At 38.1% G+C, this 15,614-nt stretch overlaps 1 pseudogene; it reads right to left on the bottom strand.

The window, feature by feature from the left end:
• LOC120286355 overlaps positions 1 to 15,614 on the bottom strand; it is a 68,447-nt pseudogene that overhangs the window by 761 nt on the left and 52,072 nt on the right.

The raw sequence follows: 15,614 nt of genomic DNA, 5'->3' as shown, positions 1-15,614 counted from the left end.
GTGCATGACAGAACTGGCATTAAAGTAAGCTCTCATTCTTCAACATGTGCTACTCTTTCTTTTGGTTAATTGATAATGAAAAGATGAAACAGTAATAGTGCTACAAAATTCATTCGTAGGTCTTGCCCAAATTATTGAGAGAGAGAGAGAGAGAGAGAGAGAGAGAGAGTAACCTCATTTGCATCGTTGAACCTACTGAAGTCATCCTTTTCGGCCAATTTACCTTCCAACATCTACGCATTCAGAATACAAAGGATTAAGTTTTCCAGGTGAAAACAAGAACTGATAAAGTTGGTACAAAGAGGTGGTTTCCACAACCAAAACCTGTAAAATTCTGGTCACAAATGGATAACCTTCGTCTTAAGCCCAGGCTTGCTCGAAGATGACACAGTAACTAATAACTACGATGTAATGAGAGATATTGCACGCTCTTGTTATTCACTAGATAACTGCCCCATTTCATGCTTTCTTCCTTTTAATAACATTGATAATTCGACAGAGTGCGTTATATTTTTCAAACATTGACGTCTTTCTAATAACATCAATAATTCCTCTTCCCTTACAATTTCAACCATCTTCCCCATTTAAATAGCCTCAAGAGTGTTGCACTAACATGAATAATGCCAATAGAATTCCACGTGCCAGATAAGCATAATATGCAAACTAAGGTTGCAGGCCATGCCAAAAAAAGGACCAGGTTGACCATGTGAATTATAAATAAGTAATCAGCCATACAAGTTTAACCTTTGTTTTCCAAGGCGCTTTGCAAGCTCCTCTGCCAAAGCTTGACCAGGTGCATCACCATCAGTTGCCAGGATTATTCGAGAAGCCTGAGGTGTTTAGAAAACAGAAAGAATTACATAAAGCAATCTTTAGAAATGAAAATATGCATCAGTAAGCACACATGGAGCTTACGCACCTTATCCAAGTAGTCCTTGCAGTTCCATAAGTATTGATAAGCTGTGTCCTATCAACATTCACATAAATGGCAGAATGAGTAACAAATAGTTAACTAATTATGAAAATCAAATTCCAACAGCAAAACCCACAATGCAGAATATTAAAGGGCAAACAGATGCAATGGGATGAAACCCAATGTCAAACACCACTTGGGATTGTGCTCATTAGCTGAAGAAATGAGTTGATGATTTTAGCTTTGATCGCATGGTCAATCCGAGGGAGACGATGAAAGGGTTACAGTTGTATGAAAGAATGAATGGATTTCCCTTTTTTTTTTTTTACTATTTTTTGATAGGAAAAAGCAAATCAACTAGAGGACACCATGGAGGTGCAAACGCATACACAAGAAGAGCTCAAAACCCACCCCCAAAAAAAAAAAAAAAAATGAGCGACAAGGCAAAACATGTAGTATGTCTATCACAGCTCAGATCCATATGCATGTTATCACCATACCAAAGATTATAAATTTAACCCATTTCCGACTTTAAGCCAATTTTCAAAAATTATAAAAAAGGGAAGGCTCTGCTTCTTCAAAGGTTCTCTTACTCCGCTCTTACTGTATCAACCAAAAAAGGGAGAGTAATTGAAGCAATCCTTCTTTTCTTGGTAATTTGCTCGCTTGATCTTACTATTCTCAGCATTGACCAGGGTGTTGTCTTGTCCATTTGATGGGAGTTGTTCCTTTAAAATATTCACCAACTTCCATGTAGTAATTTTGATGGTCAAACTCTATATGGCAAATGACACTGACTAAGTCTGTAATCAAAGGCACCGAGGGAGTGCAAAACCCATATACAAAAGGAGCTCAAAACTAAACGAGCTCAATCACAAGACAGCATCTACAACATCAATTAAAGCATTTATGTCCACATGTAAGTTTCACTATACCAAAAAAGCAAACTTCCAAGTTCCAACCCTTTCCAAAATTACCAAAATAAGCATCTCCTCTCATTCAAGAGTTTCCACTCTTTCTACATCTCCTGAAAAGCAGCAAGAGGGATTAAAGAATTCATTTTCTAAACACGAGGCAAAACAGACCCTACCAATCTTATAATTCTTGTTCAGTAGAACCTCTTATAACGTGAGATGGTCCAATGCCATAAGAGGTCTGGGTGACTAACCAGCACAATCCCTCCTTGCTGCAAGTTGTCTAAGGTGAGAATACGGTACCAAGTTGCCTCACATAAAATAGAAGACTCTGGCCACTACTCTCACTTTCCAAAGCTTTCCAAGGAAAAGCCTCTTCGCCACCAACAATCTTCTTTCTGAAATAAGGAGGGAATTTTTTCTATAAAATCCATGAAACTACACTAGTTTACATTTCTTTTTCATATCTCTAATTCTTGAAAGCAGATTAATTGGCAGACTTTTAAAGTAGCCAGGAAGAGACACAACAAGATGATGAAAGCTCTCAGCTTCACTAGTGTCTTTCTTAGCAGTAGAGAGGCAATGAAACCTGCCAGAATTGGAAAAAGCAGGTTGAAAAATTAAGCAAGATATGGAAACTTAACTCAAGAGAATTCGATGTTCCTCAGGTTATGGAGAAAGCAATACCGTAGACAACTATCAGATTTTATGTTTTGGCAAAGGGACCTTGCTATATTGTCAGTGACTTTCACACTCCCCTCTGTGAAATCTTAGTTTACCATAAAAGCAAATGGCTCACCAGCATACAACCACTATTAGGAGATTTTCACTTATTAAGAGATGGTCAGTTGTCGAGCCTGGAAAGACCTAAGTTTCAGCATGTTAAAGTGTGAACTTTAAATTATAATCAAAATAGGATGTGCCTAAAACAAGTAACAAACCTTGTCTGGAGAAGGCAATCCTTTCTTGGAAACTTTTCCTGGGGCACCACTAGGAACACTTGCACAATTTATAAAGCCAGCTTCCTCCAACGAGAGCTTATCAATTTCACCTTCAACCTATAACCGACATTATAATATGAGAGAGAGAGAGAGAGAGAGAGAGAGAGAGGGTAAGAAAAAGTTACAATGACAATTTCATCTGCTGCTGATATGTCATCTAATCCATATAATGTCTTTTCGGTACCCTTCTCCTGAAAGTTCATAGCAGAAAGAAAACTCTTGTAAGAAACTTCCAGAAATCTCTTAAGTTGAGATAATGAAGCCTGGCCAGAAGAAAACTGATGTGGTATTGACAGAAAGGTCATTGTTGAAACATGAAGAACATTTTCTCAATGCAAATGAAAAGATCTGTCTAGTCTCTAGTAAAGGCCACATAGAGTTCCAAACATATGAAATACCATGTGATTCAAACTAGAAACCAGATTTCTTACGCTAGCATGCATCTTAATTTCTGGCTTGTCCATTTACATCTAGAAACAAAATTGAGCCACTAAGGCTGCGTTTGGTAACGTTTCTGTTAAAAAATTGTTCCTGCAAACAGAAATAGATTTTTCTATTTTTGTTCCGGGGAACAATTTTTGAACAAAATGATACGTTTGGTAATTGCACAAAATTTTTGTTCTTGAAATAAAAAAAGAACAGAAACATATTTCATTAAACTTGTATAATTTTTGTTTCTTTTAATTTTTTAATATTTTAATTTTTTTTTTCATTTTTTTCCTTTCTTCCTTTTGGCCGGTTGCTCGACCTCGGCCATGGCCTGGTGACCAGCCGATGAGGGCCGGCGGCCTTGCCAATGGCTGGGCGAGCTTGGCCTCACCCAGATTTGGCGAGTTTGAGCTCGCCCAACCAAGTGGTGAGCTTGCCGGGGCTGCAATGCTCGGCGAGGTCACTCAGCCCTCGACGGCGGTCACCGGCTATGGCGGGCCGACGACTGGCCAAAGAAAAAGAAGAAAAAAAGAAAGAAGAAAAAGGAGAAAAAAAAAAAAGAAAAAAAGAAGTATTTCTCGGAATTGTTCCTAGGAACAAAAAAAAAACAAATTTTTTTACTTCTTGTTTCATTCCAAATCTGTTCCACGGGAACAAAAAAATAGATTTTTTGTTCTCGGGAACAAAAGTGTAAACAAACGCGTTTATTCTTTTTTTTGTTTCCGAACAAAAGAACAAAAATTTTTGGTTGGGGAACAGAACACAATTAAACAAACAGGGCTAAGTAAACTAAATATTGAGCCGTGTTCTATATTCAAATAAAACAAGACTTTCAACACCGATACGCTGAATATACACACACTAGACATGCATACTTTCTTGAAGCTTTCGCATTTCACTAAAAATGTTTGATAGTTTCTATTAAATTATTAAACCATAAATAATTTCAATCAGAAGCAGTACTAGATAAACTGAAGAGATGGTATGAGTGGGTACTGAGTTAAATTGTTGACTATGGGCCCAACATCCATAGCACATCCATGTCATGTCACCTTGACAAATACACAAAAAAACCCTAGGTTTCAACGCACACTGGATAATTACCAGAGCACGCCTCTTGGAGGTACCCAAAAAATGATTTTCTAGGTTCTTTAACAAATGCAGGTAAAGAAAATCTATGTCAGCTCCAGCTAACCAGATTTGGAGCTGTAAGAACTTGATTAGAAAATTTACTAAAGTGAAAGGACTTGATTGGAAAACCTATGCAACCAAGGACTTTTGCTCACAGCCTGTAAAGATTTACTTGATCCACATATGCTGTTGATATCAATGATTTTCCATTTCACTCTTCAATCATTTACTTCTGCGTTTTCAGAAGACCTAAACTAGCATCCATAAGCAATCCCACTTCTTCAGTTCAACATACCAAAATATATTTAAGACGCATGCTGGAATTTTATTACTCTTAAACAAAATGTTTCTACAACAACAAGGCAAGAGAATCTACCTGCCAAAATTTCTTTTCCAACGTCCGATACTTGCAACCAACAAGTTGTCCTTCCTTTTGTAAGGAAAAGAAATTGCACTCTGGAAGAAAAATTCAAAGGTCTTAGTCTGATCTGATACTCATTTAAGATCAGAAATAAACATTAAACCTGTCATCTTCTAGTTTCTTAAACAATATATAATCAGCACAGGCTATAAAAAGTGTGAATGAGACTGTGGGAGATTACCATACCATAAAAACGCTATCAGTATATCTAAGCTAAGACAGCACTGACACGACATCTCAATCTTAAGTCCATTGTTCTAGCGTCATAAGTAAGAGGTAAACTCTACAAGTTGCATGTTCTATCAAGTACAGCATCTATTCAATCCTAATTAATCAAGTAGATATGTACATAATGGATGGTAAATGATCCTAATTAATCAAGTAGATAAGTAAATAATGGATGGTAATAGCCACCCCTTTCTCTTTTGACAAAGAGAAAATTCCGGATCCATTCGGACTAGCCAAATTACATTGGAAGATCATAGCAGAAGCAATTAAAATAGAGAACCTGTTCGCCTGATAGTTGTTTGACTCCATTTCTTTGAAGAGTTTCCTCTGATATTTTTCGTTCTGCAAAGTACCCAATAATCTGAAGGGAAAAAAAGAAAAAAGAAAAAAGGAAAAAAAATTGCACTCATCACAAGGAAATTATACCTACGTATCAGAGATAAACACAAGAACCAATTCAACTGATCCTGAGAACATAATAAATGCTTAAACACATAAAAAATGGCTGCAAAAGCAAAACAAGAAAAAAAGAAAAAACGAGAACAAAGTAAAAGCTGGGAAAATGTTTATGATGCATGCTAGCAATTGGTAAGGACTTTGAGCTAGCAACAATAGTCAAAGTTCTGGTAACAACAATAAGGAAGCACCATGCAAACAGAATGCATCAAAATCTCAGAAGACAATCAGGAAAGTAAATCAAGTTATTGGCATTTAAACTATGCTCGCCTCCTTTGAAAAATAATCCATTAATATGCATTGACCATGTTATTAAATTAAGACAACAACACAATTTGACCCAAAAATTAGCAGTACAATGTACCCTTTAGATGCAGGTACTCTTTTGCATGCTAGTAAATTATGTCGCTTGTATACTCATCAACAGTGGCTTGATCTCGACTTTCTTGAAAATGAGCAAAAACTGTTCACATTCTTAACTCTACATTCTAACCACATGGGAGCTACAACTGATTGCTAGGTGGTTAATGCCATCATTAGCCGATGTTGATTTTTAGGACAAAATCCAAAGTCAGCATGGATATAATTCAGGGCTATGAAATTAAGGACTGAGGTTCTTTATTTTGGGTGCCCCCATGCAAACACAAAACTTTTCAAGGTGATGGCACTAATCAAACTTGTGGAGTCATGTCGATGGGGCTGCGTGCCAAATGACTTTTATTTTGTAAACAGTCAATGGTAATTTACAAAGTCTCCTCAAGAATTAGACGTCAATATAGAAAGTTTTGACTCTTCATGTGATAAATTACTTAAACAAAATTACCATACCAGTGACTCTTGATCACACTTTGATGAGGCATATTACCGACCCCTAGTGTAGAACAGACATTTTTAGTCCTTGTACTCTGTAGATCAGTAAAACACCAACTCTATGCGTCTATTGTTCATAAACTTCGTAAGGAATGTTGGACATGATATTGGGCTAGCATCTTTGTCAGAAACAACCAACATGGCTAATCCGAAGATAAAAAAGCAAACAAAAATTGAACACAATTGAACTTTTCTTCCAAAAAAAAAAAATATCAAGAGGGGCGAGAGAGAGAGGAGTGGGGGTGGGGGGGAGGAGAGAGAGAGAGGCTTCACTAATTTGCCCTCACAACTGAAGTGTCAAACCCCAAAAGTAAAATGACACCCACGGCCGATCATTATTAAAGACTCCATTGTTGTGATTGTTGATGGCAAATGATGAAGGCTAGGAGTTCTCCACTTTGTTTCCATGAGAATCGGTCTGTGAGCCTACTGTGTGAATAAAAGATCTTTTGCTCATAACTTCAATTAACAAATTGTGCTCTTCAATGTAAATTTACCACAGACAAAGAGATTTGGCATTTGGAGCATATCATCATTGTTATTGGTAGCTAAATCAAGGCTAGCTGATGTATGCTCTCACAAGTCTGAAGCTTCATGTTATATAAACAGTCATTTTGATGAGATTTTTGAATCCATCCATTCAATCGAGTCACCTTTTACAAACCCAAAGAAAAGGTGAAAGATTCAATCTCCAAGTCTTTCCCCTGAAAGTCTTACAAACCAGAGCCATAACTCTTAGATGCATTGGGGTTTCAATGTCTACTAATCTGATGTATTGTCTACATTACAAACCAAGCATGTTACTTCAGGTTCAGCGGTGTCTAATGGCCAGCTGGATGCCACATCAGACATTCCTGACAAGTTTTTAAAAGCCGCAAGGCACAAGTACTCATAATGCAGGTTTGGTGATAATTTACAGAAGACCAAAACACAGGATTGTACAGAAAATTCCCAAATACTAAAAGAGTTAATTGACCACGCCAAATCAAAATTTAAGAGCGTACCTTATCACTCAAGGGTTCCAACCTTAGGCTCTCTTCTGTCATCTGTACAGTGGAATTGGCCTTCATCTCTGCAAAGGCCTAGACGAAGTCACTATTGGGTCCAATTCCAAGCACTCAAATTAATTGAGAAAGAACACAGGATGGGAGATCCCAATGTGAACCGATTCAATTTCCTTGTATTCTAAATGTACATAATTATACACAATTCACAAATATATTATTTCCTAAATCTACTCCTATAGATGAGGTAAGTACAACCAAAAGATTGAATTAAACAACTCATGAGAAGATTTCATATGACCACGCTAATGCTTCACAAACTCACAATAATCAAGCAAGAACAATCACATTACCTGACCAGCCCATCCGCATTCCATTCTGAAACACCTCCACATTGCGAACTCCCTTTAAGACAGGTAGAGAAGCAAAACCCCAATGTGACTAGAACAGCGTATATCAGCCGGAAGAAAACGTACATCAAACTCAGATACACAACATACCCGCTTTGGACGATGTGGAAAGAGACTTCTCTCAACTTTCTGTCCCCCTCGGCACTGCAACGCGCAAAACGATGAACAGAAATTGAAGAAGCACATAAAGTCACAAACCGAATTCCACTGGAAACCTCAAGCATAAGAAGACACCAGAGCACAAACATGCTCGGAATTAACATCCCCAACTTCGACTAATAAGTTCGCAATTCTAGAAAGCTACGACAGTTAAATAAAAAAAAAGAAAAATACGGGCGCGGCGATATTAGCAACCTTTGGACAAACAAGTTGCAGTAGAATCCAGGCCTGCTGGGATCCTCACAGTCAATGCCAAGAAGCGCCACTTTCTGCTCCAACTCTCTCAGTTTCGCCATATCAGCAGCCCCGCCCTTAAAATGCTGCAATCTCGCCCCTGCAACTACAACGTCAGCATCAATTCACGCCAAGCAAAGAACCCAGAAAGAGCCAGAACTCGCGGCTCCGAAGGGTACTTGCACCCCTCGTAGACGACACGTATCTGAGAGAGACCGAGGCAAGAGAAAGTACCTGGCGGCTTGCTGTCCGTCCTGGAACAGCGGACGGAGCGACGCAGAGCTGCGGATGAACCGAAAGATCCATGGGGCTTGATGCTGACGAGCAATCCGGGGCAAGAACTGAGACGGTGCGCGACACCGAAGGGCATTGTCCGCGTCTCGTACGGACGTTGGAGAGAGGGAAATGGAACGGAGGAGACACCTCTCAATGCTACCTTTGTTTCCTTCGAAAAAAAAAAAAAAATGAATGGCTAAATCAAAAAAATTGAATATGAAATATTCTTCGTCGCTTGAAATTATTTTTATTTTCCTAAAAGATACATTTTATTAATATTCCTGTTCTTATCCAATCGATCTTGTAGAGGAAGTGTATATTCGTTAGCAAAATCAACATAAATGCTAATAATGAAATTGCCACTTAGGTTATAATTTTAGCTCTATCTGTGAATTCTTTTTTTTTTTTTTATCACCTATGCATATTTTTTTTTTGAACATATCACCTATGCATATAGTAATAAAAGTTTTGAATGCCTCATTTATCTTTCTCACTTTTTTGGTTGGTTTTAAACTCTTGAACTAGTTAAGTTTCCACCAGAAAAAAAGGATTTTTTTATTATCAAAAACATCATACATATAAAAATTCTATTTTATCATGCGTAATCTTCAAATGGAAAGATAATTTATATGTTAAAAGAATGAACAAAATTGCCACTACGGCAAGCTATGTATTAGTCACTATCTTAATTTGGCTTACAGATTAAATTTTTTACGGTCCAAATGTACTCGATTCAAAAATTAGATAATTTTACCATCTTAATATCACTTTCTAGAAGCTATATCATCACCTTCCACGCCTCAATTCGCAAGTACTTTGAGCTAGGAACAAGAACAATGCCTCGATTGGTTGCATAATCTAATTAGTCAAAGCTCGAAATATCATTAGACTGGGCTGGTGGACAACTTTCAATAATTCCTATTACGACATTAAGCCCATAATGTAACAAAATGAATGGTATTCAGGGGAAAAAAGGTGGCCTTGTTTATTACAGACGAAGTAGGTGCCATTCCTCCTCTCTTGAGACAAAGCTCCATTTGGCCTGTTAGAGATATAGATTATAACATCATCGATTTCGATTCTTATTTTGGCTCGACCAGTAGGCCAAAAGCCCGGTACACCAATGATGAGACTTGGCCATGAGTAGCCTGAGAGCCGGTCACAAGTCGAGTGGTTGTTTAGGGATCGGCAATCCAAGACCCAGTTATAGAGTATCCGACCTTGGAAAGGTTATTTGACCCTAAGGATCGGTCGTGAGATGATCACGTATCATCACGGATTGGCGAATGGTCATGGCTTGATTCCGCCCGATCAATGCACTAGTTGTGGGTGATTTTCGCCTAGTCGTGTATCGGTTGTGGATGATCATGAGTTGATCCAAGACAACTGTGAGTCGGAATGAATCAATTGATCTCACATGATTACATGACAACCGATAACCAACCATGAATCGAATGTACTCAATAGGGTTCAATTTCAAATTGACCATGACTTGTGATGCAAGACTTTGAACTAGCCATATGATCAAGCACGGAACTGGTGAACTGGCCCAAGGATTGGCCATAGGCCTGACCAAGAGGAACTGGCCCATGGATTGGCCTATCAACCGATTAGAGGATCAATCAACTAGGCCAAGCCCCGGCCTTAGATCCAACCACATGCCCTTTTCTCGGTAAAGGGGCTCAAGCTTGGTTTGGTTTGTCAAGCTTGGTTGCATCTGGTTTCGTTTGAGCATGGCTTAAGCACGAACCTCGGGCCAAATAAGGTAGTTGATCGTGGTCAAACTCGATTAATTCTTGCCCGATGACAAGGCCTCTAAAAGTAAGATATTTCCAAGTTGCATTTTAAACATCCTTCACGTAGTACTTTGAGAAGCATGGACACTTGGCATGATAAGCTCTTACCTTGGAAGACAAGTATGAAACTTGAACTTTGGCTCATTAATGAGAGGGACACCTAAGCTTAATTAGGAGGGTTCACACTTAGGGTTCACATTTAAGTCTTAGAAACTAAGTGTGAACAAATGTGAACACGTGTGAACATATTCAATGAAGTGTGGGTTACTAAGGAATGTGTCCCTATAGCCTAACCTAGCTATAACCCTAAACTAAGTAGAAGATCTTGGAGGCTGAGAAAGGGTGCATTAAATACATTTGACTGCTAGTTATTCAACGCTCAGATGAAGTGTCAAAGCTAACTAATACCTAATTGGAAACTTGGAAGATAAGGATGCCCAACAATTAATGCTTCTTGACCAGGTGGGATGCCTCCTTTTTTCCAACTAAGATTGTCACATTTGATTTTCAAAATTACTAGACCTTCGCTATTTGCTAATTTTATACAGCTTTTTGTGGTTCGAATTTGAAGGAATTTCCTTCATTAAAGTTGTTCAAAACATCTTGATCTATGACATACTTAAATTTCAGATGCTTTGGAAGAAGCCCGATTGTGTATTTATTTAATATGCTTTGGTTTTTTCTTTGATACAAACGATTTGAAAAACGCTTTTGTGAAGGCTTACTATTTCCTTACAAAACTATTTCTAACCATTTTCATGAGTGCATGCTCCAGTTCACACCTCAAGCTCCCAAAAGAGGTTTCGGCAGCCTTGAAAAGTACGTGGGATCACGTCAGATTGGTCCTGTCATGGTCTCAGTGTGATATTAAGGTGTATCGTTCCCAAGTCAAGTTTGGTATTAGGTCGGTGCTCATGTCACGACAAACCAATCTTTTCTTAGTCTCGGTGCGATATTGAGACATATTGTTCCTGAGCTAAGTTTGGCACTAGGTTGGTGAACATGTCACGATGGGCCAATCCTATCATTGTCTCGGTGTGATATTAAGGTAAATCATTCCCAAGCCAAGTTGGGTACTAGATTAGTGCTCAAACATGTTGGATCAAGCCACGATCCTTGATTCGCACCACGTAATGTTCAACGTCTTGGTTCTGGTAAGTCATTCCACACACTTATGCATGACATGCCTTCGGGCCTTGAACTAAAGGCGAAGATAATAACCGGATTGTGATGCTTGATGCATGGACACACGAGGAACTAATTTATGCCATTGACCGATGGATTTCGGCGACGATGCCCCCACACTAACGAGATGCTCCTCTGCTAATGGGATGCCTTCACACCAACGGGGATGCCTCGTCAAAAGGATGGAATGTTGTGATAATTCTAGCAGTCATCTTTTGATTAGGGGACATTGCTTGATTAAGTTTGGATACTCAATGGATTCCGAAAGAGTCGATGTATTTCGACTATTAATAAATGAATCATGTATGCATGAGTTCCTCAAATTACAGAATTAATCTTGGTTATGCTTGCATAATGTTGAGTGAGGTGTGAGTTCCTTATGTTGTGGTTGAATCTTGGTTTATGCTTACATATTGTAGATTAATTATTTCTCTTGTTTCATCCAAGACAAATATTTTGTTTTGCTATTGATTTGCCAGCGACTACTGTCTTGGATGAGTTATATGCTTGTTGATACGCAAGGCATCATCCTACTTGAAGATTAGTAAGTTTTACTTACTGAGTCCATGACTTACTTCGTTATTTTTCAGAATTGTAGGTATGGAGGGCTCACACTAGCACTGGAATTGCAATCTCATTAGAGGAGCTAAGGTTTACTTAGCCTTCGGAGCGTAAGAAAATGTAGTGATTGTAAATATAACGGTCCGTGACAAAGGGCCTGTAAACATAACTGATGTAATTGTATTTTTGTAGGTGTTGTTCTCCTGTTTGTTTATTATTGTCTGGGTGTTTTTTGTAATGCTTTTGCATGTGTTTAATGAAAAGATAAAAAGGAACGGGACGGCGACGTGCTTAGGACGTTGCGAAAATAACTCCCATCACTCGTGACCCTGGAGATGGAGTTGGGGTCATTATATAGATATATTTAGAAGTTTTATTTTAATTGATTTTGATTTGATTCTCTAATACAAAGTTGAGGATTGTATTGACAGAAAAATGTAATATTCTGTATATCTCTAATGAAGAAAACATGAGCCTATATATAGGACTTAGAGCTTAACTATTCAAAGTAACAAAATATCAATTACATCAAATCAAAATTAGATTAAAATCAATTAAGACAAATCTCTTAAATAAATCTATATCCCTAACATGGCTGATGATTAAGAGAAGGAAGAGGGGTGTGGCGGACGGCCGCAATTTGACGGGGGACTTGTCAGGGCAATCTTTCGTGCAGTGGCCCTATTTTTCACAGGAGAAGCAAATGCCGTTCCTAATCCTTTGAGACAGAGCTTTGTCGTGTCAATCAAGAGAACGAGGGGTCGAGCTAGGGGAGATTAACGAATTCTCAATCTTGTTCATAAAATTGATGAATTAGAAGTCTAATTAAACATGCACGGGGAGTTAAAATAATGATTTTTCATTTTTTTTGAATTTTTGAAAATCGTTGACCAATGGTTAACAAAAAGTCAACTTTTTAAATACTTCTTTGGATTGTTGGTGAAATCAATGTCTTAGTCTAGATAGGATGCTATGGAAATTGAAATTTTTTTGGAATAACATTAACACGACTCCTTTTTTGTCAAGAAACAAGTCATGTTGCGATCAGGAGCCCAGTCTTGAATTTTTACCTATATATGACTTGTCAGCTAAAAATAATGTGTCAATGATCATGAGCTACAACCTTTTCTAGTGGATTATAAAAGTAGAGATGATCTGCAGTCAAATCTTTGGTCCATCATTTGTAACATGGAGAAAGTCCATGAGTCGGAAGGAACTAAGTCCACAAAGATTGAAAAGTAAGTCAAGAACGTGCCAATTCCAAAAAGAAAAAAAGGAGACGATTGCTTAATTAATGAGGGGCATTGGAGCACGATGGTCCATCCAATTTGATCCAAGATTGTGAAATTGAATAGCTTTGCACTTACAATAATATAATCAGGCCATTCGTATTAGTAATATGGGGATTTTGTTAGACATACTAGTGATATTTTTTGTTTGGCATGCAATGGGGTTTGTCCCACTGATGACTTTGATTGGGAGCCATGCTTCTTGTTTTGAAAATGATTCCTTATTTGATATGTGTGATACGAGGCAAGTGTATCTAGTGTGAAATCTTTAGAATATAAATTACAAGTAGTAAACAAGTTAAATGTTTTAGAAATTAATTAACTTCCAAAGGAGCAGTGACAACTCTAACTTGTGTAGTCAAGAAATTATATAACTACCCACGGGCTATGTAAAGTGGTTACACAAATCATCATTGTTGCCATGGATATGATATAGTTGTTGGAATTTCATGAATCATGTATAAGAAAATTAACGAAATAAACGCAGCGGAAACAAAAGATAAATATTACACATGATTCTCCTTAGGCGTTGTTCGTGCGTTTTAATCAAAAATCTAAACATAAAAGGGAGTTAAACGAAATACCTCTCAAAGTGCACTTTGAAACGAGTCGGTTCGGTTGTTCTACAATTTGAGTCCCACAAGTGTCGGACCTCTAGTTCGACACACCAACAACGAACGTCGAACGGAGGAGAGAACTTTCGGATATCCACAACTTCGATCGTGCTAGCAATCACGTGGAAAGAATCCGTCATATTCTTGATGTATAATAGTCACGGCCCGAACGAGAGAATTGTTTCTCTTCCTCGTGTCTCAAAGACACAAGAACACACGCACACTTTTTCTCAATATTCAGCAACTAGAGAACTCTAAATATTTGTTCATGGTGAAGAGCGGATCCAGAACAAGAAGACAATACACACGAAGTCTTTTTCAATTTTTCAGCAGCTCTTTTACACTCGTCCCTCACTCATTTTATATCAAAAATGACCAGCAACGGTTGCTGATCAATGGACGATCAGCAACCGTTGCTGATCGTCCATAGTGGACGATCGTGCATGAGCGGTTGCTCATGCACGATTGTGGCATGGTGGTCAGCGGTTGCTGACCATCAATGCTACGTGCGTAATGGTCAGCAACCGCTGACCATTACGCTTCATGCGTGCATGTGCACGAATTCGTGCACATGCATGAAGCTTTACCTTTTTTTTTTAAAAAAATTATTTATTAATAAGTTAATTTAGGGCATACTACTAACAATCTCCCACTTGCACTAAAGCCAACTTATTTGGTATGTTAACATATATCCACTTTGGGCATGCGTGTGCATCGTGTGCATCATATGCAAATAGGCTCGTGACTATAATACAAATTAAATTAAATCTCATTTAATTTAATTTCAAATCGACTCAATTCGATTGCAATAATTGCAAACATATTTGCAATAATATTTCTCTCTTGTTCCACGTCACTCTAGTTGTTTATGGTGTGTGACATCCCTAGGTTCATCACTAAGCTGGTAGTAAGACTTGTACTAACACATTAGTACTTCCAAAAGAATTAATTGTCCCGATTAATCTTTTAGGTCCTACAAGCCACGATTGACATCTAGCAATATATCATGGCTACCCAGATAGTGTGAATACTTTAAGAACATAATGAACCATCGGCTTTGGCTACGGTGTAATTGAATCCCTCTGTCTTACTATGTCCCGATCAAACAAAGACCATGGAATATTTGTCAAGTCATTAATTCGATCATATGCACAAATCTAATTGACATGCATTTTATTCGAGACATAAACAATTTATTCTCGATTACAACCCCGGCCGAGGATTTCAATGCAGTGTCACAATTAGATCGCATAGGACATCATTATCATACCTTGCATATAACAAGGAGACAGATTCCATATTGCGCACACGTGTAACTTCGTATATGAACAAACTATGACCATCAAGTATAAAGACGGATCGACCCCCGGCATTATGTGCACCCGTGAACCATAGTTGTTCGATACACAAGTTAACACTGTGCCTCGTGTCTAAGGATTATTTGCACAAGACCAAAGCATGAACAATTAGACATTGACCACGCTAAAAGCTTCCATGTCGCTAATCGTTCCATATGCGTCACGTTCAGTGAATTTGTCTAATACAAACACCTGTGTTCTAACTCGGGCATCATAATACCCGTGACATGTGACTCATCATTCCCTTAAGTATCCAATACTTAATGGCGAAGTTAAGAACACACCGGTCTCAACGGGATTATTAATATCCACTAATAATCCATCGACCGGGAACAATTTAAAGATTCAGTCTAACTATGAACCCG

The sequence above is a fragment of the Eucalyptus grandis genome, chromosome 4, assembly GCF_016545825.1.
Source record: "Eucalyptus grandis isolate ANBG69807.140 chromosome 4, ASM1654582v1, whole genome shotgun sequence".
Taxonomy (NCBI): domain Eukaryota; kingdom Viridiplantae; phylum Streptophyta; class Magnoliopsida; order Myrtales; family Myrtaceae; genus Eucalyptus; species Eucalyptus grandis.
This window is presented reverse-complemented; position numbering and strand designations above follow the sequence as displayed.